Source organism: Rhinolophus sinicus, linkage group LG01 (assembly GCF_036562045.2).
Source record: "Rhinolophus sinicus isolate RSC01 linkage group LG01, ASM3656204v1, whole genome shotgun sequence".
Taxonomy (NCBI): Eukaryota; Metazoa; Chordata; class Mammalia; order Chiroptera; family Rhinolophidae; genus Rhinolophus; species Rhinolophus sinicus.
In genome coordinates this window covers 51425384-51450389 of record NC_133751.1, presented here as the reverse complement: position 1 = coordinate 51450389, position 25006 = coordinate 51425384, and the positions used below count along the sequence as shown (strand labels likewise).

Genomic DNA, 25006 nt, shown 5'->3' with positions numbered 1-25006 from the left:
TATAAAGTGAGGCGGCCCTAAGATTTGAAAGCAGGGTGAATTAATCTTTTAAGGTGACAAGGTAATAATGGCCGTGGATTATAATGGGGGTGTCCCTTAAGACCCCATCAAGAAACCAAAGTGCATCTGTAATAAGACCCAATGGAAATGAAATAATGTTAAGTTAGTATAATCTAATCAATTCTATTGAACTCGTCTAAGGAAGTTAAATATCAGGATAGTTCCTGGGAAAGTTTAGAAAAAGCATTAGCCAAGAAACCAGAATATCCTCAGCAACAACAAAAGATAGGATATACTGAAAAACTACCATTAAACCTTGCAATTCTCTAAGTAAATGTATCTTTTTAGTGAATATGCTGCATCAGGCAACAGTCACATTCTGGAATTGCCTTTTAAGACCACTCATTCTCCTCCCCTCTTAGTTTGCTCACCAAACCAAATTCCCTGAATTTAGTTATTTAAATCTCTGCATCAAAAAGCCCTAAGGGGATATGACACATCAGTCAGTCTCTTGTGAATTCAGCCAGCATGAGTATAATCCCTCTGGACCTGACCTGTCCAGGCACACAGATAACACCAACCTCTCTGAAGCTGCGGACCAGCCCCTTGAGCCAAACCCAACGATCGCTGCCTGCCCCAGAGGCAGCTGGCATCCTGCTTTGTGAGCCATTTATCACATCATCTAAAGCAGCCTTCACATCATTTTCTCCTCCTGGATGTATTTGCATGACTCCTCACCACACTCTATCCCTTCACATGTTTTGTTTATTTTTCTCATAGTGTCTCTCGCCATCTAACATTATCTTAGGTATATTTGTCTGTCATCAGTCTCCCCCAGGAAAATGCAAGCTTCATGAGGGGAAGGACTTTGTTCTGCTTCTCACTGATTCCCCAGGACCTTGCTGAGGACCTGATCCATGGAAATGTGCAATAAATATTTTAAGTAAATAAAAATTTACTTTAAAAAAGCAAAGAAAAACGACAGACTCTACCATAGGTCCAGCCAGTAACCTTTCTCCGATTAACATCTTTGGGGTAAAAATAACTAAAGGTACAATAAGAACAGTGGATGCTCTAATACAGAGAGTACATATTATGGTATAGACAGGAAACCAAAGGGCTCGGAGTGCATGTCTGTGCACACCTGTGTGTGTCTGTGTATTTCATACTGAATGGCCCAAATTTGAGCATCGCCCTTGTAAAAAATTAGTTTTTTCATCAGCTCTTACCACAGCCCAAAATGAAAATAACAACAATAACAACAACCAAAACTGAAATGAAAGCTTGGTTATGTTTTTTTAGAGTCTTAATTTCCAGTTTAACCAAACCCTGTAAGGCCAGTGGGTCTTTGTCCAGGGAGCAGATATTTTGAAAATGCTAATCCCTCTATTAGAGGTGAGCTCATCTTTAACCCACTGAGTATTGATAACTATTAAATACTGTGGTATCATCTAGAGAACCATCTCTTAAACACATATCTGTTATGCGTAAATATAAAACATTATAATAATTGTGAATTTGATAAATGTTTTTCCATATACTCATAGACAGCACAATATACTGGTAAGGGTGGTGGATTGGAGTCCAGTTAAATTCTTTCCTGGACCATAGTTGCCTCCCTCTATAAAACAAGAAGAACATCACCTGCCCTACCTAAGCCAGGGAGATGTTAAAAGATTCAGTTTAAAAAAAAAAAAAAAAAAAAAAAAGATGGGGAAAATACTTTGTAAATTGTAAAGTGCCATAATTATGATGATCTTCATAAATAGCATTAATTACAGCAACCAGTAACTATAAATTAATATGAATAATACAGCTATTGTTAATTATTATTATTTTTAAGGGGAATATCATTCATTAAGTGTTTCCTGGGGGTATCAGTAAAGAGACAGGATTTAATAAGCTCTACAACATCTGTACTCTAGCAGAAAGTACATCAACTGTCCATGCCCTAAGTCACTGGGATATCTAACCACAGAGACTCAAAAGTCACAGAATTACCTGCACTGTATAATGAAACAAGTAATTATAGCATGCAACTAGCCTGTGCATGCAAGACATCACCTGGTATCAGCCTCCTTATTCTGCAATCCCTCTGAGTTGGGACTACTCCCCATTTTCAGTTTCTCATATTAGGTTGCTGCAATTTAATAAATTCCAGCCACTGCGGTGGGATTTTCCACCAAAAGCCCCCATGTTGTCCTATGTGAACTTCTGATTAGAGCTTTGCTCTTACATTTTAATCCCTGTCATTAATTATAATAGGCCTGTTTCTCACTATAGGATCTCTATTTTAAGTCTTAGCTCAAATAAGTTAATTCCTGCCCAAGGCCCCCCACCAACCCTTCTCTTGGTACGCTCATCTACTGTCTCAGCACCTCTAGATTCAGCAACTGCCCTACTACTCTCAACACTTTACACTAGATACCAGAGGCCACAGTCCTATAACCAGCCAACACAATCCTGCACACTTACCAACATGTCTTCTCCTTTACTGCTTATCACTGTACCTTCGCCAGTGACCTGATGGTTAAATAACCTTCCAGAGGCCAACTACCAAAAAGGAAGATTCTCCTGACGCTTTGCCTAATGCTTTTTCTAGATACCACACAACCTCCTACAAAGTAGTCATTGTAATAATAACAATTCTCATATTCTTCAACTGTAACTAGACAGATGCCATTGTCTTAGTCCAGGTTCCGCAATAAAACAAAGCCAGAGACAAATGCTTGCATGTAGGTCCCAAAAAACGGTACTGAAGGACGGGAAGAGTTAAGCAGGGAAAGAGGAAAGCCAATTCAGAGGTTCTGTATTGGGACGGTCAGCAGCACAGGCAATTAGCGCTCCATTCTCCTGAAAGTCCTCTGAGGAGTCCTGTGAAATATGCCTCACATCGTCCCACCTTAGGGTGAAAAAAAAGAACATCTATGTCCAGGCTCCAGTTCCCCATTGGTTTAGAGTTGCTTATGGGGTTATAAAGTCTGACATAACTTGTCCCAAGAAGTAGATTGGTGACAGACAAGCCCTCGGACAGAAAATGAGAGGAAAGTATTGCAGATGAGGCAAGGTGCCCCCAGGTCATACCTATGCAGAGACAGCTGCTGTAGCAAATGGCTGATGCATGAAGGTGGAGTGAGAGGATGAGAAGCGAGATACAAAAGGGGTCCAGTGACCGTGTCATTTTACTAACAGCTACAAAACCCACAGGAACAATCCATTCATAAGATATTAATTTCAATAATATATTTATTTTCATCAATTCAATAAATATGTATATAATAAAACCTCACCAAAGTACAACTGGGTCTTGTAACTTGGAAAATCATCATTCTTAGTGCCACTAGTAGAATTACAGGGTGATGACTCCTCCAATGTAAATATATAGGAATAGACTTCAAAATAGAGCCCAGAACCAAAATGCACAGCCTGGGATGCCATTTCCAAGAGTCTGACTTTGGATGGGTCATACTTTAGTCCATATATTGCTAATACGCTAACTACAGGTGATAGACAAGAAGAAACAGTAGTATTGAGTTATGACAAAGTATACATTTATGTTTACTTATACATTTGTTATATCCAAATATTTTATTTCAAAAGAAATTAAACTCACAGAAAAGTTGAAAAAATAGTAGAATGAACTCCACCCACAAACCAGAGTTCAACCAGAGTCAACAATGGCCAACATTTTGCCACACTTCTGCAATCTCTCTCTTTCTCTCTCTCTCTCTCTCTCTCTCTCTTTCGCTCGCTCTCTCTCTCTCTCTCTCTTTCACTCTCTCTCTGTCTCTCTCTCTCTGTCTCTGTCTCTCATAATAATAACAAATAAAAGATAGGAATGATGATGCAGATGAGTTTGTTCAAATTTTTAAGGCTATGGGCAAATTCTACAGCTTATATATAAAATGTTCATAAAATGTGGTAAAATTAGAACAATAACTACCCTTCAATAAAAGAAACAAGTAGATTTGAATGAAGCAGCAGGAGAGAGAAGACTTTAAGATATTTTCCAACCCTGACTCAGATGCTAAAGAAAAACAAAGCAAAACAAAACAAAAATGAAAAGATAAGTGCTAAGGTTTGACAATAGCAAAATGTACCTTTTGTCAATATATTAAAAGTTATATAGATTCTGTTTCTTATTGCATTTAAACCATTTGAAAGAAGTTGCACCAAACTCCCCTCCACGTACTTCAGCTTGTGTCTCCTAAGAACACCTAATGTTTCAATACCATTATCACATCCAAGAAATTGAACATAGGTGCGGTATTATCTCATATTCACACATGCTTCTATTTCACCAGCAGTCTCAGTAATGTCCTTTTATTTATTGTTGTTAATTCCTGTCCAGAATCAAATCAAAGATCACACATTGACATGACATGTCTTTTTAGTCTATTTTAATTTAGAACAGATGCCCCACCTATTTGTGTCTTTCATGAAACTGACTTTAAAAAAAAAAAAATTAGGCCAAGTATCTTATAAAAAGTTCAACAGTCTGCTTCTGTCTGATGATCAGTTTGAGATTAAATAAGTTTGGCAGGGACATCACAATGCATGATGCTGTGCCCTTCCCACTGCATCACATCAGGAAGCTCATGATGTCATTTTGGCCCAGTTTGGTGATGTCCAGTGTGATTGCTCAATCAAGGTAGAATCCACCGGATTTCTCCATTGGAAAAGTGTCCCCTTTCCTTTTAAATCAACGAATTATCTGTGAGACTCTGCTGGTATTCTGCTCACCAAGAAACTTTCACCCAATGGTTTTAGCATTCACAGATGATCCTTGCCTGAATTGATTATGGCACTGGTGATTGCAAAACGGTGAGAGTACTCACTATTAATGAATGGAAATAAATGGATCCTGCTTAGCATAATAACAATTTATTTGCTAAGAATTCATTTCCATTTTGAGGTAGGGAAATAGGACTAACTGCAAAGTCCTCTGCTATGAAAAAACATCAGGAACCTCATGACAAAATCTGGTTATTAAGAAAAACAGTCAAGAGGAATAATCTAATTAATTATAACCAATCTCTGTCCTAGGAAGCTCGCACCCTAGAATTAGAGACAATACCTAGTGTCACACTCAAAATATGCATGAGCCAGACCTCAACATCAACAACCCCCAGAATCTTTGGTGAGGGCAAGCAATCACACTGACACAGCACTGTAGGGGGACTTAAAGAGATAAGATTTGTATGTGACTGCTTGAAACATACCTGAGTGAGAAAGCAAACAATCAGAGTGAAAACTTGAAGGACTAAATCCTTGATTTTTAAATCTTGTTTCACAAAGCTCAATAATTTCCTCAGTGTAACACCAGGTGACTGCCAGTCACTACCTAAGTGTAGGCTTCATTTTGATTCATGAGAAGAAAAGCTTTCCCTGATTGCTTTGGAGTATAAAAGGATCTCACCTTACGGGAACCTAGACGGTTACTACCCCCAAACAGTATACACTTTCCACATACAAATTTGATGGTTTTTTCAATGGTGTTACTTAACCATTAAAAATACAGTATGAATTTCACTTCATTTTTATTTTCTTTTATGGTCCGTAAAGTTCATTATTCCCTTTTTCTAATATCAGTAAAAACAAAACCAACCAACCAACCAACCAACCAACCAACTAACCAAATGTTGGTGATAGTAAAAAGGATACCAAAAAAGCTATATTATCTATAAACAACAAACTGTATCCACTTATCATTTATCTATCATCTTTTTATCTTTGATGAAGCTAAGGACACAGTCAATGGATTCCTTTGTTTGTGGTCATTTTTATGAAATTTTTCACCCAAAGCACGTTTAACACAAAAAGTGTAGAGGTAAAGGCTCTGGAGTCAGACGGCAGGGGTTTGATCTGCCACTCACCAGTTCTGTGACCTTAAGCCATTTACCCAAAGTGTTCTGGGTCTCATTTCCTCATGCAGTTGTTGTAAGGATTAACCGAGTTCATACATGTCAGGTACCGTTCACCTCTGAAGTATTCAATGTTAGCTACTCAATTATTGCTTTGACCACAGTATCAAAATAAATGCTTTGGCTGACATAGTCAGTGAGTCCATAACTTCGAAAAATATTTTGACTGAAAGTGAAAATCAGTTGCTGGGGACTTCCGATAGACAGGGGTCCTGCAATAGTGCTGGAAATTAACACATGCAATGGTGCTGGAAATTAACTGTGAAGAATAGAATTCTAGACCCAGTGGTACTGAAACTTTAGCCTACACAGACCCCCTAGAGAGCTTGTTGAAACACAGATTACTGGACCGCACCCAGAGTTTCTCATTTTCTAGATCTAGAGATCTGGGATGAGACCCAAGAACTTATATTTTAAGTTCCCAGGGAATGCTGATAGAGCTGGTCTGAGGATTACACTTAAAGAACCACTGCTCTAAGTAGATTTATAATACAATGAACATTTAAAAGGGCAGGTGTGTGTGTGTGTGTGTATGTGTGTGCATGTATGTGTAAACAGAAGTGAATTTACAAAGTTTTAGCTTAAAAACAACCTCTGTTATGTGACATTAATACCAATAGACAATTCAAATAATAGGTGAGAGAGGAGCTCTGGATTAAAAATAAAGAAATAAAGAGGAAACAGCAGCATTGTTACTTACTATAACCCCCCATGCTATCTAATAATGTGAGCACCCTCGTTACACCGATTCAGGAATTCACGTAATCAGTGTGACAGGAAGCATTTGGTAGTGAGAATTCTAGAAAATGTGACCTATTTTACCTAGTAGAAATGTCACTTTATTTAATGAGACTTAATATGTTGGATGACAAAAATGTTTTAGTTTATGTTGACTTGTGCACTCTCTTTTCCACTCATTTAGCTGAAGGGCTTACCTTTCCCAAAACACACTTACCTATCATATCAAATTCACTTTCCTCCATGAAGACATTACTGATAACCTAGCTGATATGATAACTGACTCATCTTTGTCTAATTCTTTATGATAGAAAAGTTCATAGGGAACCACTCTTGTTGGTTGGTATGAATGGTTGGCTCTTCCCTCATGCTGTTCTAAGAAATAGTTTGTGCTAAGTAGCACGCAATCTAAAGAGGGCATGACCCTCAACCTCAAGCAATTTACTATTTACTGGATAATATTATGTCTACACCTGCCTTGTATCAAATACATCATGTTCTTTAAGACTCTTTGTAAAACCATGTAGAGGATACAGAGATTTAAAAACAAAAACAATTCCCTTCCTAAGGAGCTTATAATCTAATGGCTGACAGAAATACAATCACACATGTCTAATGTGCAAAACCAGGTTAAAACCTGAGTCTCATCTAAGAAGACTCATTTATCCCACAGGTTAAGAGCAGTGGGGAAAGGTGCCTCAAAAAGCCATCTTTGGAGCAAACACAGTAGCATTCAAACTACCTAGAGGCACGATGTTTACAATTTGAAGTAGAATAATAGCTTGATAACTGGGAACATGGCATTGAATAAATAGAAAATGAGGTAACAACAGGAGACAAAGAGAGCTTTTCATGGCTCTAATATACCTGAAATAAAAAAATAAAAAAAATAATTTAAAAAATTTTATAAATAAATCAAGATAAAACCTAAACACTAGGCTTGATACATGCCTCAGATTTTTCCGTCACATTCTCTATTTTCTCATCCTTTTCAGCCCTACCACATTTACCCAAAGTTAGTAATGTTTGGCCAACCCACATCTATTTAAAGGACACAGTCCTGCCACCAGCGTTTGTTGCCAAAAGAGCCATGTTTTGGGCATTGTGACTCCACCACAAAAATACACTGTGACCCATAGAAGAAAGGCTGGACATCTGACCAAAGGTTCATAAAGAGGCTGGTGAACTTAAACTTTAGCCTATGACAAAAAGATAAACTAGGCAAATAAACTTGCTTCTCATTTAATTCTGAACTAAGGAACATGTAACAAAACTGTCAAGAGGATAAACTGTAATCACGATAAACCAAAAGGATCATGTTCATAGCTAATTATTAATAATCAAAACATATAAGGATATAAGAAGCCAAATATTAGAGAGAGGAGAATAACAGACATGGAAATAATAGAGAAGGAGGGGATTAGAGAGGGGGGAGAGGAAGGAAGGGAGCAAAAGGTAATGAGAGGAAAGAGAGATGGCCCCATCCCTGGGTCTTCTGATGCCAGAGCTCATCCACATGGACCCTTAAGATAAACTCCTTTATATGGAGATAGTTTGATGGGCCTCTGATGAACAGTCACTTTACTGAAGCAACCAGCACAAGATCCATTCATTCAGAGGGATCACAGTAGAAAGCCAGCTCTACACGTGACACCATCAGGCAGTCACTTCTCCTTTCTGAATCTCAATTTTTACACCTATGGAAAGACGGATATGAACCTCTCAAGTCTGCCTTTTTGTTTGTTTGTTTACGCTCCCATATTGAATGAGTCTATAATGACATTTCACAACTTGCCTGCCACCATCTTTGCTGCCCACTTGCAACCAGACCCAACTCACCCGAGTTAGAAAAAGTCAGAATTTAATCCAACTCAGTTGGAAGTAAGGGAAGGGACATAGTTAAAGTCGGCTGTGCTTGTGTACACATAAGCAGCCTCATTGTTCACTATTGTATTCAGATAAGAAAGCAAAAAGAAAGAAGAAAGGAAAAAAGGAAACCTTCACTTTGTAGTGTTTACCTACTCATTGGATTATTTCTACTAAATTCTAATCTTTATGAAATAAAAATTATATTGATAATGTACTATCAAAATAGTCCCTTACAATAAAAATAAAGGTCAATTTGCATAAAAATATCTACGTAATAACATGAAAAAATACATACATGTTCTATCTATCAACAAAATAAGATCTATAAGGATAACCACAATAGGATTAAATATTTGACAGTAAAATAGACATTTTTAAGCAGAAGAATTATCTGGGGAAAATAAAATATCCACAGAACCCCATTATTTAAAAGATAAAAGCAGAGCTGTTCTGGTTCAAGGACGAGCAGAGGGAGCCTAGGGTTCCACCCACGGGGTCCCCCCCATTGCCTCCAGCAATGTCTCCCGAGGCGCTTCTATAAAAGATAGTTTGAAAATTACTGCTGCAGATTTTCTAGGCAAGCAATAGATGCAGAAATGGCCATCCTTAAGAGCCATCTTGTCAGCCAGTCCACACACACCGTTCAGCAAGCACTGTACCAAATGCCTGTCCTGGTGTGTGTGTGTGTGTGTGTGTGTGTGTGTAAATGAGGTATATCCAATTGAAATATCCATAAAATCATCCAGATCATCCAAAACTTTCCCAGGAATGCTTTACATAATACAACTAACAAAAAGTTATACAAGTGATAGAAGTTTTTAAAGGTATAGGAAACAAGTTTGGTTTCCCATTAAGGAAACATTATTCAGGGAGGGCAATAATAGTTTGAAACTATGAATTAAACAGACTGACTGAAATATTTTTGGTTCCCACTGTAGCATACCGTATAAAATAGACCATGTCAAGTACTTTTGCTATTGATGTTGTTTTAAAACCTCATGGAACACAGATTTGTTATTTTACATTTTGATAATGAAGGGCCGATGAGTTGAAGCATAATAAATTTCAGAACTTTCTCACGTTCCTCAGCAATGTAATAGAAATAACTAGAAGTAAATGTTTGAATACTTAGAAATTTTGTATTAACTTTATATATTTATTGGCTCATCATCCTCAAACTTTTTCCCCTTGAATCCTTTCTTGAATCCTCAAAATGTTACCAACATTGAAAAACAAAGAAAGTACTCAGTTCCCATGTCAAATATTCCATGTGAACAGCGAAAACTATAAAGCGGACATGCCATCAAAATGGATAAGGGGTGAAAAATGTCTCTGAACACTTGTGGTTCGGAGTCTATGCGATAAGCACCATCAATCAGGACTTGCAATTTAAAGAATGTTTGAGCAAGTGTGAATAGATTATAGATGATTAGTACAGGAAAAGTAAGTTGGGCTCATGAAACATTAGAACTGGAAGGGGAATTTTAGAAGCTATTCCAACATTTTATTTCAAGATGTCATAAAATCCCCCCAAAGAAGTGACTTAGGTATCTGGGATTCATTAAAGGGACTGAAATAGGACTAAAACCTGAATACCTTACACCGTGAAACATCTTCTCCAAAGCAATAACTCATACATTAGTTCAACTGGTCTTCTTAAGAACCAATGAAATAAGCACAGAGTCACTCTCATCCCATCTTCCAGTTGAGGAAACTTTAGGGAGGAGAGTACAAGCGCTGTCCAGGGATTTCCAGTCTAACTGGTGAAACAAGATGAACAGAATTGGGTAAGGAGTAGAGTCCATCCTGCAGCCAGTTTGGAATTCTGTACTGAAACAGAGGTGCAAACAAGTGCTATAGAAATGTCAGAATAGGTGGAGACACTTACATTTGTGGGCAGACATTGGTGATAGGAAGAGTCATAGCTAGCATCTATTCCAATCCCATGATTGGAGGAAACAAAAGACCAGAAAGTTTAAGTGATTTACTAATGGTCAAAGAACCAACAGATAAAGACGGGTCAGGGAAACCTAAATCAATGCTTTCTAGTCCCCATCCTACCACTCAAAACTCACTCTCAAGTAAAAGACCGTATTGTGATTGTCTCCTAAAAAATCTACCAAGTATGTTAATGTGAGAAGATGGCTGAATATTTAGAAATACTGATCCAGAAAAGTGATACGTTGTCATGCGGGAGACCCTGCTTGCTGCTCCATTTGTCGTGCGGGGCGGCCTGCGGGGTCTCTGCTCCCGCTCCCCACATAACGCAGGATATGGTGAGGCCAAAAAGGAACACCCACGGAGCCATAGGTAGGGGAGTCATACCACTATATTCTCCTGGCGGCACTATACTCTCACTGGAGGCTGGATCCACACTGTCTGCAAACCGCCATCCACACTTGCCAGCCCAGCCGCCATCTTCTTGCTAGCCCCCATTCTTTCTCTCTTTCCTCCTTCCTAGCGTAGCCACAGCAGTTATATTAGTGGCCAATGGCTCACTGGTTACAGCTGACGGCCAACTAGCCACAGTTGATGGCCATGCAATCACAGTTGGCCATTTACTACCTGAGCCAACACCTTTCTATGTGAGGCCGAGAGCCTGGAAACTGCTTTCTGGGGCTCTGCCCCCACATACGTATTACCTATCCAGTGAGACCACAGAATTCTCTTTAGGAAACATGAGGGTGGATGTGTAGGCAAGGAGAGTAGAGAAGTGATAAATTGGGCATTTTGTCCTCGTTCTGCCATAACTCAGTAGGCTGACCCTGAGCAAATCACTTTCTCTTTCTAAGCTTGTGTTTAGACTCATCTTTATGTTTTCTTCCAGATTAATAGTTCTTTTCTTCTAAACACATTCATATAAATGCAACCTATCTAATACTATAAATAGCTTAAGTTCTCCTGTGTGTTTGTTTTCTTTTCTTTTGTTTTTCTAAGTGGGTGATGACATTTTATTCACTTATAACCACTTACTAGAACCAAAGTACTCTGTTTCTATTTAGTTTAAGTGTTACTTTGATAATTGAAATTACAGAAGATATAGAGCAGATACTAATAAGATACAACCTGAAATCCCCATTGCAAAAACAGAGTCACTAATAACAACTTTACAGAAGAAGCTGCATTCGGTTATATTGCTTTGAGAGTTACTAGCCAATTAATGAAAAATGGAAAAAGATAGGACACAGTAGTAACATGCTAGTAAGCAGGCAGGAAGGGAAAAGACAAAACTCATCAAGTCTTATCTCGAAGTCTAAAAAAGGAAGAGATATGGAGGAATTACCGAAAATGGCAGGAATCATATTTTTTAACAAAAGATGCATCTGCTCCCTAATAATCATCATCCAAAATCTATTCCTCATTTTCCTTTGGTCAAAATTGCTGTTCCAAAACAGTTCTGGAAACTATCCTGTGAGCCGGTAGCATGACTGGCCAGTTACCCAGTCTACTGTACACAGGCTGGGACATAATAACCTTTGGGAACATGGGGAAAGAAAATCATAGCCTCCTCTGCACTCCCATCATCAACAGAGAAGTGATTAGTTTAGAAAAGCACTTTCTTAAATATTATCTCATTAAATTCCCAGCAATCATAGAGATCAGTATGTATTATTATGCCTATTTTACAAAAGAGGATACTAAGGGTCAAAGAAAAAGAGACTTGTCCAAGTCACTCAGGTAGTAAATGGAAGAACTGGAATCTGGGCCTCAGATATTGTCTTGCAAAGCTCTGGCTCTTGAACTTTCCGTGATGCTGGGCTGGAAATGCAAAGGGGAAAGATCTTGCCTTCAACCTCCAACTGAGATTATACATGCCAGTCAGTTTACCATGAATTAGATCATGGATGTAACTACATTTAAAATCCAAGCTCTAATCCTCTCTTCTGACTTCTGGCTCCCCATCTAGCAGTTTTCATTCACTTTTCCATAAATATTCATCAAACATTCAGGACACATTGATATGAAGGACAGGAATTATTAGGAAGGAAGGAAGGAAGGAAGGAAGGAAGGAAGGAAGGAAGGAAGGAAGGAAGGAAGGAAGGAAGGAAGGAAGGAAGGAGAAAGGGAGGGAAAAGAAAGGGTGAAAGGGAGGGGAAAAGGGAGGGAGGGGAGGAGAATTGGTAGTTTTCTCTCTGTAAGTGCTTACAATTATATTACAGAGGTTAGTTTCTCTGCAAACACCCATATTATAAGGTTGAATACAGGTAGGTAAATATTAAAGTATATGAAACACAGATGCTAGAGCAGAGAGAGAGAGAGAGAGAGAGAGAGAGAGAGAGAGAGAAGCTAAATAGAATAGAAAAATCAGAGACAGCTGCATGAATGCAGTGAGCATTGAGAAAACCTTGGGTGGAAACAAATACTTGAGCTATTTACCACTTGAACATAAAGAGATGGGAGGAGCACTGCGAAGTGCACGAACACTTGGCAAATAACCAGTGTTCTTTTAGGTGAAAATAAAGGAAGATCGGACTCAAAGGGTCAGCTGTGGTCAGACTATGCAGGTGTACAAATGCTTGGCATGGAAGGAGCTTGGCTGGTATCCAAGGTACAGATATCTAAAGGATAAACACCGTCCCCATGACGAAGGAGAGAGTGGGCAGGGGTAATTGTATCTTGGGACTTAGTGTCGATATGGGAACAAACACATGGTACGAATCACATATATTTTAAGCAGTGCACAGACAATTTACATTAACAACACTCCCAGCAGGAATTCCTATTTTTTTATTTTTTTATTTATTTTTTAATGAAAAAGGATGCCATTGATAAAAAGTGAGTACGGGGCCCTATCAGAAAGCTATTGAGCACTTTAATCGGGAATGAATGTAAATCCCCATGACAACAAGCACGTCTCCCTTCAATTTCAGGAATACAAATTCACAGACTGCTTTGAAAAGACTGTTACTTCCCTAGGGAAAGACTAAAAAAAGTCTAAAGGAGGCAAGGAATGATGCTCTCTCAAGCCTCACTATTCTGACCTCAACTTAAAACACCTTCCTCTACTTCAGAATTCTGTTCATGCCTCATTAGAGGCTTTCCTAAGAAATGTTTCCTTTTTTTCCTAGAATATTCAGAGTCACGTGATAAATCAAATGACAACCACTTACTTAGCTATAGTTTATTTCCTAGTCTATATTAAAGAACCAAAACAAATAACAAAGGACGAATGAAAAAAACGGAACTGGTCCTTTCTACCTTTCCTTCCCTGCTCTCTCCCCTATTCCAACGTGACCTGTTTTCTTTATGATGTACGCCACTTAAACCAAGTCTAGAGGCTGTGTCCTCCTCTGTGGTTCAAACTTCAAGTAGAATCCAGGCCTCTACCTAGATTTAAATCAAAAGGATTCAAAGCAGTGAGATGTTTTCACCAAGTCATAACCCCTCAGTTTTAGTCCCCTCCCATGATATAGGGCAGTAATAAAACAAACCCCACAGGGACATTTCGAAAACCAGGTTGCAGAAGGTCCTGGGAACCACGTGTCCAGTAGAATGCTAAGTATACAATAGGTTTTCTATAAATGTTCGCTAGTAGTATGTTCTGTAAATAAGAGGACTATAGGATTATACTAGGTGAGTTCTAGGAGACCCTATAGGGTCTATTAAACAAAAAGTCTTGGTCTCAGAGTGAGGCTTCATTTCGGTGGCTGAAGACAGATCCTGTAAGAAGAAAAAGGCTGGAGTTTTGAAAGGAAGCTGAGCCTCCTCTGAGAACAGAAGTATCTCAGATACCCATTCAAAGGGAAAACTTTTAGTTCCCCTCGCAGATTTACCAAATCTGAACCTTTGGGAGCAGGGTCTAATAATTTGCATCGAACAAGCCCTTCATTCATCCCCCAGTTCTTTTCCACATTAAATTTGAAATCTGCTGGCCTAGAATTTGGTTGCCAGGTGCTAATGCAAGTGTTAACAATAACTGGAACAATTTCAGTAAAATCCCACAACTCTAAACGCACTTAAGGAGACTTTTTTACTAATACATTCTAACCCAATTCCTGAAGACAGGGAAAATACTTTTTTCTCATTTGATAGTTCTGTGTTCTCACCCACAGTGCCAACAGAGCAAACACAATTGACTTCACTTCTCCTCCTTTGTAGAAATGGCAACATTTACCACCTCGAAGGGGTGCTGTAAGTTCCCATTTATTGGTGTTTATAAATTCCTCTGAGTGCTCTGAAAAATCAACTATAAGTTGGCATTATTCATAACACCCTGTTGGAGCTTAATACATATTCAATTAAAAAACAATGACAACAATACAGCAATATCCACAAATTAGCATTAATTATAGCTCTGTATTATTCTCACCCTACTGCCACAATTGTATCTAGGCGGAGCTGTTTATGTCTGAAGACTGTATAGTGTAGCGTCCCTCTCAATAATGACGAGCAGCCTTCGCTCAATGGTACCAACATTTCCTCTAGAAGTTCACATCGCCCTTGCCTCAGAGTTCTAACTTTTTAGAGGATCTTCTATTTGCCAAACACTAGGACAGAAAGTAAATACTTCTCCCCTGAAGAAAGTCAGGATCCTACAAAGCATCCTGGACGCCTCTATTTCCTGTAGCCCTCTCTTTCCAAATTGCTCTGGACTCTAGCTCCCCTTCATCATGATAATGGCCACCGTGCTGGTTCAGGCCCTCATCTGCCTCTAGATTCCTACAGTTGACCTCCAAGCCTTTCTACCATTGCAACTTCTGAACAGTCAAGTTCTGCTATATTATAGAAATCTATCTAAATAGAGATCAGGTCATTTTGGGCTCCTTCATAAGGGTCTTTATTGTTCCCTAAAGATAATTTTAGCCTCAGATTGAGAAAAATCTCAAAACTGTCATCAAAACTATTAAAGAGAAGTAATTCATTTATTTGAATTGGGGGAGTGGCTGTAAGATACTCAGAGAAACTTTTACCAAAGAAAGACAGCAGAAAGAAACTCTCAGGCAGAAGGAACAGTTTAAGCAAAGGCTGTAAGGCTCTGTGTCTCTCCATCTAGGTCATTCAGGTTCAGTTTCCTCCAGGGGGCAATAATCTGATAGCTAGCCAATCCATCCCCGGGGATCAAGGAGTGTCACCCTTCTGTCCCCCATCCGCTTCCCTGCCCTGTCTCTCAGCCACCAGAGCACATCTTGCTGTAATGGGTTTTGCTGACTCTGCATGAGCCTTTGACATGCATAGTTGAGGTTGAGGAATCTGTGCCTAGTGGGTTTGAGGTTTCATCAAGAGAAAAAGAAGGAACTTATGTGATTTCACTGAGTAACTATTTTCACTACAAAAAATTCCTATTATTTATTTTTCCCCTTTTTGAAATGGCACTAAGGAAACACATGCCAGACTGTCATGAACAAAGCTGTACTTTCCAAACAGTAGCAAGGACTAAATATAGAAAAGCTTGATTTGTTCATCGTATATATAACTTCCTTTCCTCTTTCCTTTCCCCACCACCTTGAGCCAGTGTGTAGAAGTGGTACATGTTGAAAACTTTGCATGCTACAACAGCATCAAAAGCATCAAGGGGGTGATAAGACCATATATAATACATACTCCATAGATTTGCCAGAGAATTCCTATTGCCAAGACAAAGAATCAATCAATAAATCAATCCACAAGTATCAACCTAATATCAAAAAATGAGATAAAGACTATGGGTCATAGAGGAATTTGAGCTGTGATCCAGTCTTCAGACAGTTTCTAAAAGGGGAATGAACAAGAAGATAATACAATGAGTTCAGGCCTATGCGTCCTACAACCTCCAGTTGGGGATGGGGCCAGCTCTCCTACTAACTGTGTCACCTTGGGCAGTTCACTTAAAAAAATCTGTCCTGCCCATTTCCTCATCACAAGAAAGATGGCCTGGATTAAGACCCTTTCAGATATGAAGCAGTATGATTTGTGATGTTAAATGATTTCTACATGTCCCCTCATGTCACATTATGATTCTGGTTTTATGATATATAGTTTGGAGGCAATATTAATGTGCATAATATAATTACATCAGTCTACAAAAACACATACATTAAGTGGCAGGAAAATGAAACATCATTAACTGATTTGTCCATTAACTGATTCATGGTAGCCTTTACTATGAACCAGATACTACTGGATACTCTATACTCTTTAATCTTAATTAATCCTCGGAATAACTTCCTAAGTTATTCCCATTTTGCATGTGCAGATGAGTAATCAACTGGTAAGCAATAGAGCAGGGTTTCCTGGTATGCAACCCTAGGCTCATGTCACTGTACCACACTACTCAGTCTATAGATTTGGGATGCAGAGAAGGGAGAGTTGGGATAAGCTGGTGGTAGCAGAGGCGGTGTGGAGGGCTGAGTTAGGTTATTCAAAAAGGAAGGATTTCTGATCAGCTGATTGATAAGGCTATTTCAGTCAGAAAAAGAGACACAAGGACAATTAACTCTGTGTGGCAAGCTGATGATGAGAATATCAGCCTCATAAGAGCAAAGACTAGAAAGAGCACAGTGGGGGATAAGGTATGCTTTAAACGGTGCCATAAGTCATGGAGTACTCTGAAAATCAACCAACAGAGGAAATTTAATGGGGTAGGCAATAAAAAGCCATAGGAAGAAAATAACATTTTTTTGAAGACCAATTGTATAGAAATATGCAGCTAGAATAGATAAGCAAACAAACAGAATCAAAGCAATAATTCTATGTGATTCGGAGAAGGAAGACGCTAAGACAATGGGTGGGAAAATTAAGGGACTCGTGCAAACCTGAGAGTTATGTTTGAACCAAAAAAATGTCAGATGTTGGTGACAGGTAAGTTAAAAAAGTAAGACCTATCAACAATAACCAGAGTTCAGAGTCTAGGAGACTAGAAAATATGGTGATATCTCCAACAGAATGGAAGCCTTAGGGGAATATGATGAGTAGAATGTGGAACATATTAAATGCGAAGAGACAGAAGGTTTTCTCTGTAGAAAGACCCATTTATCCAACTATGGATAAATGGCACATAAGTTGTCAAAGGAAAACACAGTGCCAAGAGTCATAATGAGTTCAAGTCATTAAGTAAACAGATTGAAGATTGCCTCTATACGAGTTTTGACTTCTACTAAGAGAAGACTGATCAGAAAAGAGAACCCTGACTGGCTACCTCAATTTAGGGTCAGGGGAAAAAAAAAAAAAAAAAAGGAGGTGAAGGAGGAGGAGGAGGAGGAGGAAGAGGAGGAGGAGGAGGAAGAGAAGAAGAAGAAGAAGAAGAAGAAGAAGAAGAAGAAGAAGAAGAAGGAGGAGGAGGAGGAGGAGGAGGAGGAGGAGAAAGAGAAGAAGAAGGGGAGGATCTTATAAAGAGAGAAAAGGAACCATCGCAGATATAGCACAGGAACCATGAATGTTGTGTTCAGTGTAAACTGGGGAAGTGAGGCGTCTCAAACCATCAAGAGTGTTACCTGCCTTAGAAATGTACAAGAACATGGCAGAAAGGTTAACAGTCACTGGAGAATAAGAGGAGGCGGTAAACACATGCAAGACTCATTTCAGTAGAGCTGAAATAAGTCCGTGCTAGGACAGTGGCTTAAATCCCAGTTTACAGAGAGAAACATGGTAGGGCAGGGGAGGGGAAGGAGAGGAGAGAGGAGAGAGTCTCGTTTCATGAATCTGTAACTCTATGAAAATATTTCACTATAGCTGCCATGGCCTAAAACTGGTTTCTATCTCCACTGGGTCAGAGGAGAATTACTAAAGTGATGCTGTACCACTTTCAATAGCTAAAAGGAAATGGAAACGATCCTCTAGGAATATTTCAACTTACAAAATGTCTTGATGTAAAATGATAATAAAAATGATGACGTCTCCTGGATGTGCACAGTGGTTTGCCATATTTCTTATTCAATTGTTTGATCATCTCTTCATGGAACGCCTAAGTGTGAGCCAACCAGGTACTCTATGAAGTTCTGAAATAGGTCTTCTGGAGTCAAGACCTGGACTCTGAAGTATACATATTGTAGTAAGCTGTTGTTTGAATCAATACATCTCTATTCAGCGCACAGTTTGTCATCATCTTCTCAATACACACCATACAAGCAAATATACCATTTAAAGGCTATAGATGTATTCACTGCTCTACATATGGGGTGATGTCATTTCTAATAGAATTAAAGATCAAGGATGTTGAAATAATATTACAAACAAATTATTTTATAAGGTAAATTTTTTACTGACTTACAAAGTGCCATCAAATGGGTTATTTTCATCTCATTGTCAAGAAAACCCAGAAGATAAGAGAAATAGGATTCTGACACTAGCTCTATGACTGAAGAAACAGATTTGGCTCTGAGGGATGATCTGCTCCAAGTCACATATCATCTTGATGTGTCATCCACAGTTCAAAACAAAAAGGTGGCTGTAGGACAGACAGAGACTCCTTTAAGCAATAAAGGGAATGAGACAAATGATGGGGAAAGAAGGGAATTTCTGAACTCCTCTCTCTCTCTCTTTCTCTTTCTCTTTCTCTCTCTCTTTTTTTCTCTCTCTCACACTTTCTCTCTCTCTCTAAATATGTGTGTGTGTATGTGTGTATATATATATATATATATATATATATATATATATATGTATGTATATATCATACACCAAATACTTTACTTCCAAACATAACAGTAAAATAACATTTCTTACAGTGTAAATCCTCTTCTTATTGTGTCACTCCCACACCCCTTTTTAAAAAACTGCCACAGAAACACTATTTTTCCCCACCAGTTACCACCAATGTTACATTTTTTCTACAATAATAAAAATTGACAAATTTATTAGTTTATTGATAAAATAAACATAAAAACAAATACAAATTATGACAGAATTTCATTTTAAAGTTCTATAAAGAGCTTTCCTATATTTTAAAGCCAAAGTACATCCTTCCAATCTGTAAAGATACAATTAAGAAAGAAAGAAAGAAAGAAAGAAAGAAAGAAAGAAAGAAAGAAAGAAAGAAAGAAAGAAAGAAAGCTGAAGACAATACTGTAACAGAGGATTCTATAACAGAACTCATCAAAAGCGTACAAATAATAAAAGTGCTTGGAGAGGAAAGTGACAATTGCTGTTTTGTGTCCTTCTCTGAAACAGAATAGAAAGGAAGAATAACAATAAAGTAGTGATGGCAAAAGAGAAAGAAATGGACTGGCATGACTCAGAAAAAATGCAGGGTTTCATCCCTGCCGAGGATGCTTAATGCCATGGAAACCTAGAATAGTACTTAACCTCTCGGAGCCTCAGTCCCTTCGCTAGGGCAAGACGGAAGATGTATCACATGTAATACTATATTTTATCTATTAGACGTGCACAAATTCCTGACTTTTGAATGGATCAAGCAAAATCAGCTACACACAGAAAATCTCCTTAAAACATTAGAGTTTCAAAAATAAAATATGAGTTAAATCCTTAGGTTTTTGGTCTTGGCATCCTCTACTCCCTCATTTACTCCTTCTTTCAGTTCAAGTTTTTTTGTGCCCATATTGAGTGGATTATGTAAATTACAAAGGAACTAAAGGATTTGTGAGCCCAACAGGGCTTCCTTACCAAATCCATGGATAAGAAGTGCATGGTACAATCTGCGAGGGGACTGGCAGAGAATATGCTGGAGGCTGGGATGGAAGATGAACTTCTTTCCACTAAAGAATTACTATTCTTTAAAGAAAGCTATCTCGATAGCCCCTGGTCACCAGCCATGAACACATTGTTGATGACTTTGGCTGCTTTTTGAGAATTTTTTAAAAACCTGCCTTCTCTCATTGGTAAGGGAATTGATACCAAGCCAAGAGGCTTAAAAGTCCCCAAAATGCACTTCGTTTTTGTCCATTTAAAAATAAATCACTGCTTCCATGACATTTGTTGTAAGATCTAAACAAGCTGCTTGACTCTGAGCCTTTTTTAACTTTTTTAATTTGTTAAATTATATTTTACAATTTATAATTCAATATGAAAGTATAAAGAGGTGATATTTTATTACCAAGGCATTGAATTGTAGAGCTGTAAGAGCTCTAAAATTTAATTTAATTCAATCATTCATTTTGCAGAGGGCGTTGGTAGGAGTATTTCTTTAGCAGAAAGACTTAAGTCCCCAAGTATATAAGGGCAAGGGATGAGATCACTGGTGAACTTTGGGAAGGCATGGTGAAAGCAAAGGATAGCTATAACTGTGGCAGAACTCAGCACAGAGACCAGCTAGCTCAGAATAGCCCATTAGTAATAGCATCAACAATAAATATTTACTAAGCCTTATGATATGTCAGGTACATACACTACTGTCTACGTGCATTATCACTTTGCAGCCTCAAAGAGGTAGTACAATAATTATGCCCATTTTACAGATGAGCTAACTGATTGCGATCAATAACTGCAATCAGTGAGTGGGGAACCAGGTGTGAACTCAGGCAGTCTGGATCCAGCGCACTGTGTTAGCCGACAAACTTAGTTGTCCTTGAAGCTGTACTTGGCTTAGATAATGCAAGCAGGGAAGGCATTTCTGTGGAGACCTCAAGGGTAACGGTGAGCTTTAGATTAACAGAAAAGGTAGCAGTAACTGAGCTGACTTCAAGCTGCTACAACAAAAACAATGATGGGGTAGGGGATCCTCTTTGGAAAGAATGTTTGAGGTACATAATGAAAACCAGTCAAAACAACAGCAAAATCGCTTCACGAGTTTATCCTTTCTAATAAAAATTACTTTGCCACATTTCCTGACACTCTGATGACATAGTCATTAAGAGGCATGGATAAGAAATAGTGAGGGAAGAACTTAGAAAGGCTTGAAAATTCAACCAAAGACCATTCCTCAGAAGTCATGTATGCATGGCATGGAAAATAGAGTCTTTCCTACCTGCCTATGGATCCTCACAACTAATAAATAGCCTTGTGGGCTGGGGTAAAGGTTGCTGATCTGCTCTTGGCATGAGTATCTAAGAGAAACCCTTTCGCTACCCCGCCTCCCCTAATTGCACACATATGGTACAGACTAGATGCAGATACACTATGGCTGCCCTGATATTTAAAGCGCTATATATTCTCAATCTAGATAAAAGATAAAGGGCAGAGAGCAAGCTAGCTAGGTCTACCAGAAGGGCAGACCCACAGCCACTGCGAACCACACTTTCTCTCCAAATTCAGGTGGATATAGATGTATAAGTCAAGGGCAGATCATAACCACAAAAATGCAAACTAAAATAAAATAAAATAAAATATAAAATAAAACAAAATAAAATAAGCAAGCAAGCAACAGGATTCTTCCATATGATAAAACTATTGAAAAAGAATACCAATATGAAAGAGAAGAAATCCAAAACCATAATATAGGAGTTCCATAAAAAAGAAAAAGGCAAATCAACGATTAAAATGCTTATTCCAAATAACACACAAAAAAATCCCGTTTGGCTAAATAAAAATCGGACTCCTCAGATCAAACAGATTCATGGAATGCTGAGTAGAAATACTGGGGTGAGGGTGAAAGGACCTGTATCTAGATATGTTGTAATAAAATTACTGAATCCCACAAATAAAGCTTTCAGGTCAAACAAGAAAGAGTTACTAAATTACAAAAAGAATCAGACCGGCATCTGACTTCTCATATGCAACACTAAATACTAAATGATACTAATGATAGCAGAGACATCTTTGTAGGATACTGAGGTTAAAAAAAAAAAAAAAAAAAAAATTTGATTCTAGAATTCTACTTGTAGCCAACCTTTTACTTAAATATGAAGGCACAAAGAAGTTATTTTCAGATATATAAGAAGTCAGGAAATACATCACACATATGACAAAAAAATCACTTCATGAAGTACTGTGGGAGGAAGAAAAAAGAACAAAAAAGTAAGGAATCAGGATGATGAATTCAAGAAAAAGAAATGGTAAACAAGAAACAGTGCAATAAACAAGTGAAAGGTATAGTTTATTAATAATGTGGTGGTACAATTTAATGTGAGAAATTATTCTTTAAAAAAGTGCTATAAAGGTTAAAATATTATAACACATTCTCCAAATTGTTTTAAATACCACTTTGGATGAAGCAGGGAGAACGTTCAAGCTTCATATGGCGTACATATTGGGGGTGGAGCACACATGCATATCAAAATCGTTCCCTGAGAGAAGAAACATGTTTGAAAATATTTAATCTCTGTTGTTTGATTTATTTACATTCCTAGAAAAAACGCATTAATTTTTAGACATAGAAAAAAATATATTCCGGCTTTGAAGAAATCACTAAGATTCTTCATGGGAGAGACAAAATGGGATAAAACTTCCACTGACTCAGAAAGAACCAACCGCAGTTTCACTTAACTTTTGGCAAAGGAAATTTTCTGAAGTACACAAATATCATAAATTATTCCCTATTTAAAAAAAAAAAAAGCAGGAGGTAAAGTAAAGCTAACCTTATTGGTTATTCCTATACAACTAGTTTTCTCATAAGACTTTTCTTTCACAATAGGAGGCATGTGTGTGTCCTAGATTATTTCAATGGTAATTGAGTTGATAAGAGTGAGTGGGTGTGTATGTGCACGTACTCCATTATCAATTCCAGAGAAAAGGTTTATATATATATATATATATATATATATATATATATATATATATAAAATTTTTTTTTTTTTTTTTTTTAATAAGGAAGAGAAACTATGGCATTCCATGAAAAAGGCTCAAGTTGCTAAATGAAACATTGGAATAGTCCCTATCAGCTCTAAGACTGCTACTTTCAAAGAAGTTTAGACACCAAAAATACTTCTCTCTTCTCAAATGAATACCCAATAAGACAATGATTCAGAGTGAAAGACAAACAGGAAAACTCTGACATTCGCTTCTAGAAAGTCACATTGACCCGAACCAGCTACATGCCTAAGAACCCACCAGCTCTGCTAAACATACACTGACCTACATATGCGGACCATAAAAGGAGGAGATAATCGCCAAGCAAGCTGCTGCTGCTGCTGCTGTTGCCACAGTCACAAACAACCTTACAAGGCAACTAGGGTTTGCTAACCCAATGCCCAAGGGAACAGGGCGAAGGGCCAGGAAGAAATAAGCATCTCAATCACTCCTTTGGTATGTTTTCATGGATCAAGATACTCTTGTATTCTCACTGCACAGAAAGGAAAAGTGCTTCAGAGTGGAATGAATCAAGCTTTTACTGACCATTTTGGTTTTGCTCTGGCGATACTGGACACCCCTCCGCTCAGCCTTATAGCCTGGAGCTGCTCCTCCTTTACCCAGCCTTCTCCTGCCTTACCCCACTACCAGGCGCAGAAGGGATGCCCTCTATACCAGAGTATGTTCACACCATAGAAAGCAAGTCCTGCCGCTTATTTCTATGAGTTCATGGATGGACGTGGTCATGGCTGTGGGCCTGAGCTCCTCGCATCTACCAGAAAAATTCTGTCACTCAATACCAGTGACCAGGATGCTACTCAACTAAGGGTCACAAGACACAGATTGCGCACCAGTTCGACTAAAATGTCAATAGATTTTTAAGTTATCATTGATAAATGAAATACATAAAATAGATAAGTGGATAAGTGACTATAATCCCCAATTCACCCTACACTTATATGAGATTTGAAATTGTTTTCACAAGAATAGAAATGAGCTGGCCTACAAATTTTTGGAGACCGACTTAAAGCAAGCTGTAAATAACTGCAGAAGTTTCTCTTCTTTCTTCTCCTTTTAACTAAGTCTGGGCATTTCCCTAAGTTCAGTGCATAGATGACGTTTCCCTGTTCTCACTTTCTCCTCAGAAAAGTCACCTCTTTCAGTAGCTTTATTCATCAACTCCTAAGGGCAGACATCAGCTATGTCCCTCCCGGCTTGACAGTTCCTTTGAATGTGCATTATTTTCTAAGAGAGTCAGCAGAAAGTCAGTGCAAGGAAATCATAAAGGAACAAATTTCAGTTCAATAAGAGAAAAAGAAAATGAACATTTAGAGTAACCAGAGGCGGACAAAACAGTCTGAGTTCTGAGGTGACGGGACTGGAGTTATAGTAGCAAAGGCGGCCATCCTGCCTGAATGAACGGAAGAGGAGATATGAAAACTGAAAGTGTAAAATCATTGGATAGCAGGCAAGTAAAAGCAAGCCACGGGACGGAGTCACAATGGAAAGAGCAGAGTTAAAAGTTGTCAACTGGAGATCATGGGAAAAACAAAAAATCAAGTAGAGATGCTGTAAAAAGGGGAAGTTAAATATCAGGCACCTGAACTCAGAGCCATCAGGTATCAGCACATAAGTCCCTGAGGAGCTCAAGGAAGTCAGCCAGACAATCAGAGCTGTCTGCACAAGGTTTCCCACAAGTGCAACATATTTTGCCTTACAGTGTGTTAAAAGCACCACCACTTGGCATCCAACAACAGATCTGGGGATGTCATCTTATTTTTAAAATAGTAACAAATACCTCCAATAAATCACCAATGATTTCAGAAGGGCAAATTCCACAGCCAGAAATGCAGACTTATCACACTTACTTCGTGCTTTCC

General features: G+C 38.3%; 1 protein-coding gene across 20 annotated transcripts in view; it reads right to left on the bottom strand.

The window, feature by feature from the left end:
* Positions 1 to 25006, bottom strand: part of LPP (LIM domain containing preferred translocation partner in lipoma) — a 650163-nt gene that overhangs the window by 339033 nt on the left and 286124 nt on the right. The window lies entirely within an intron of this gene.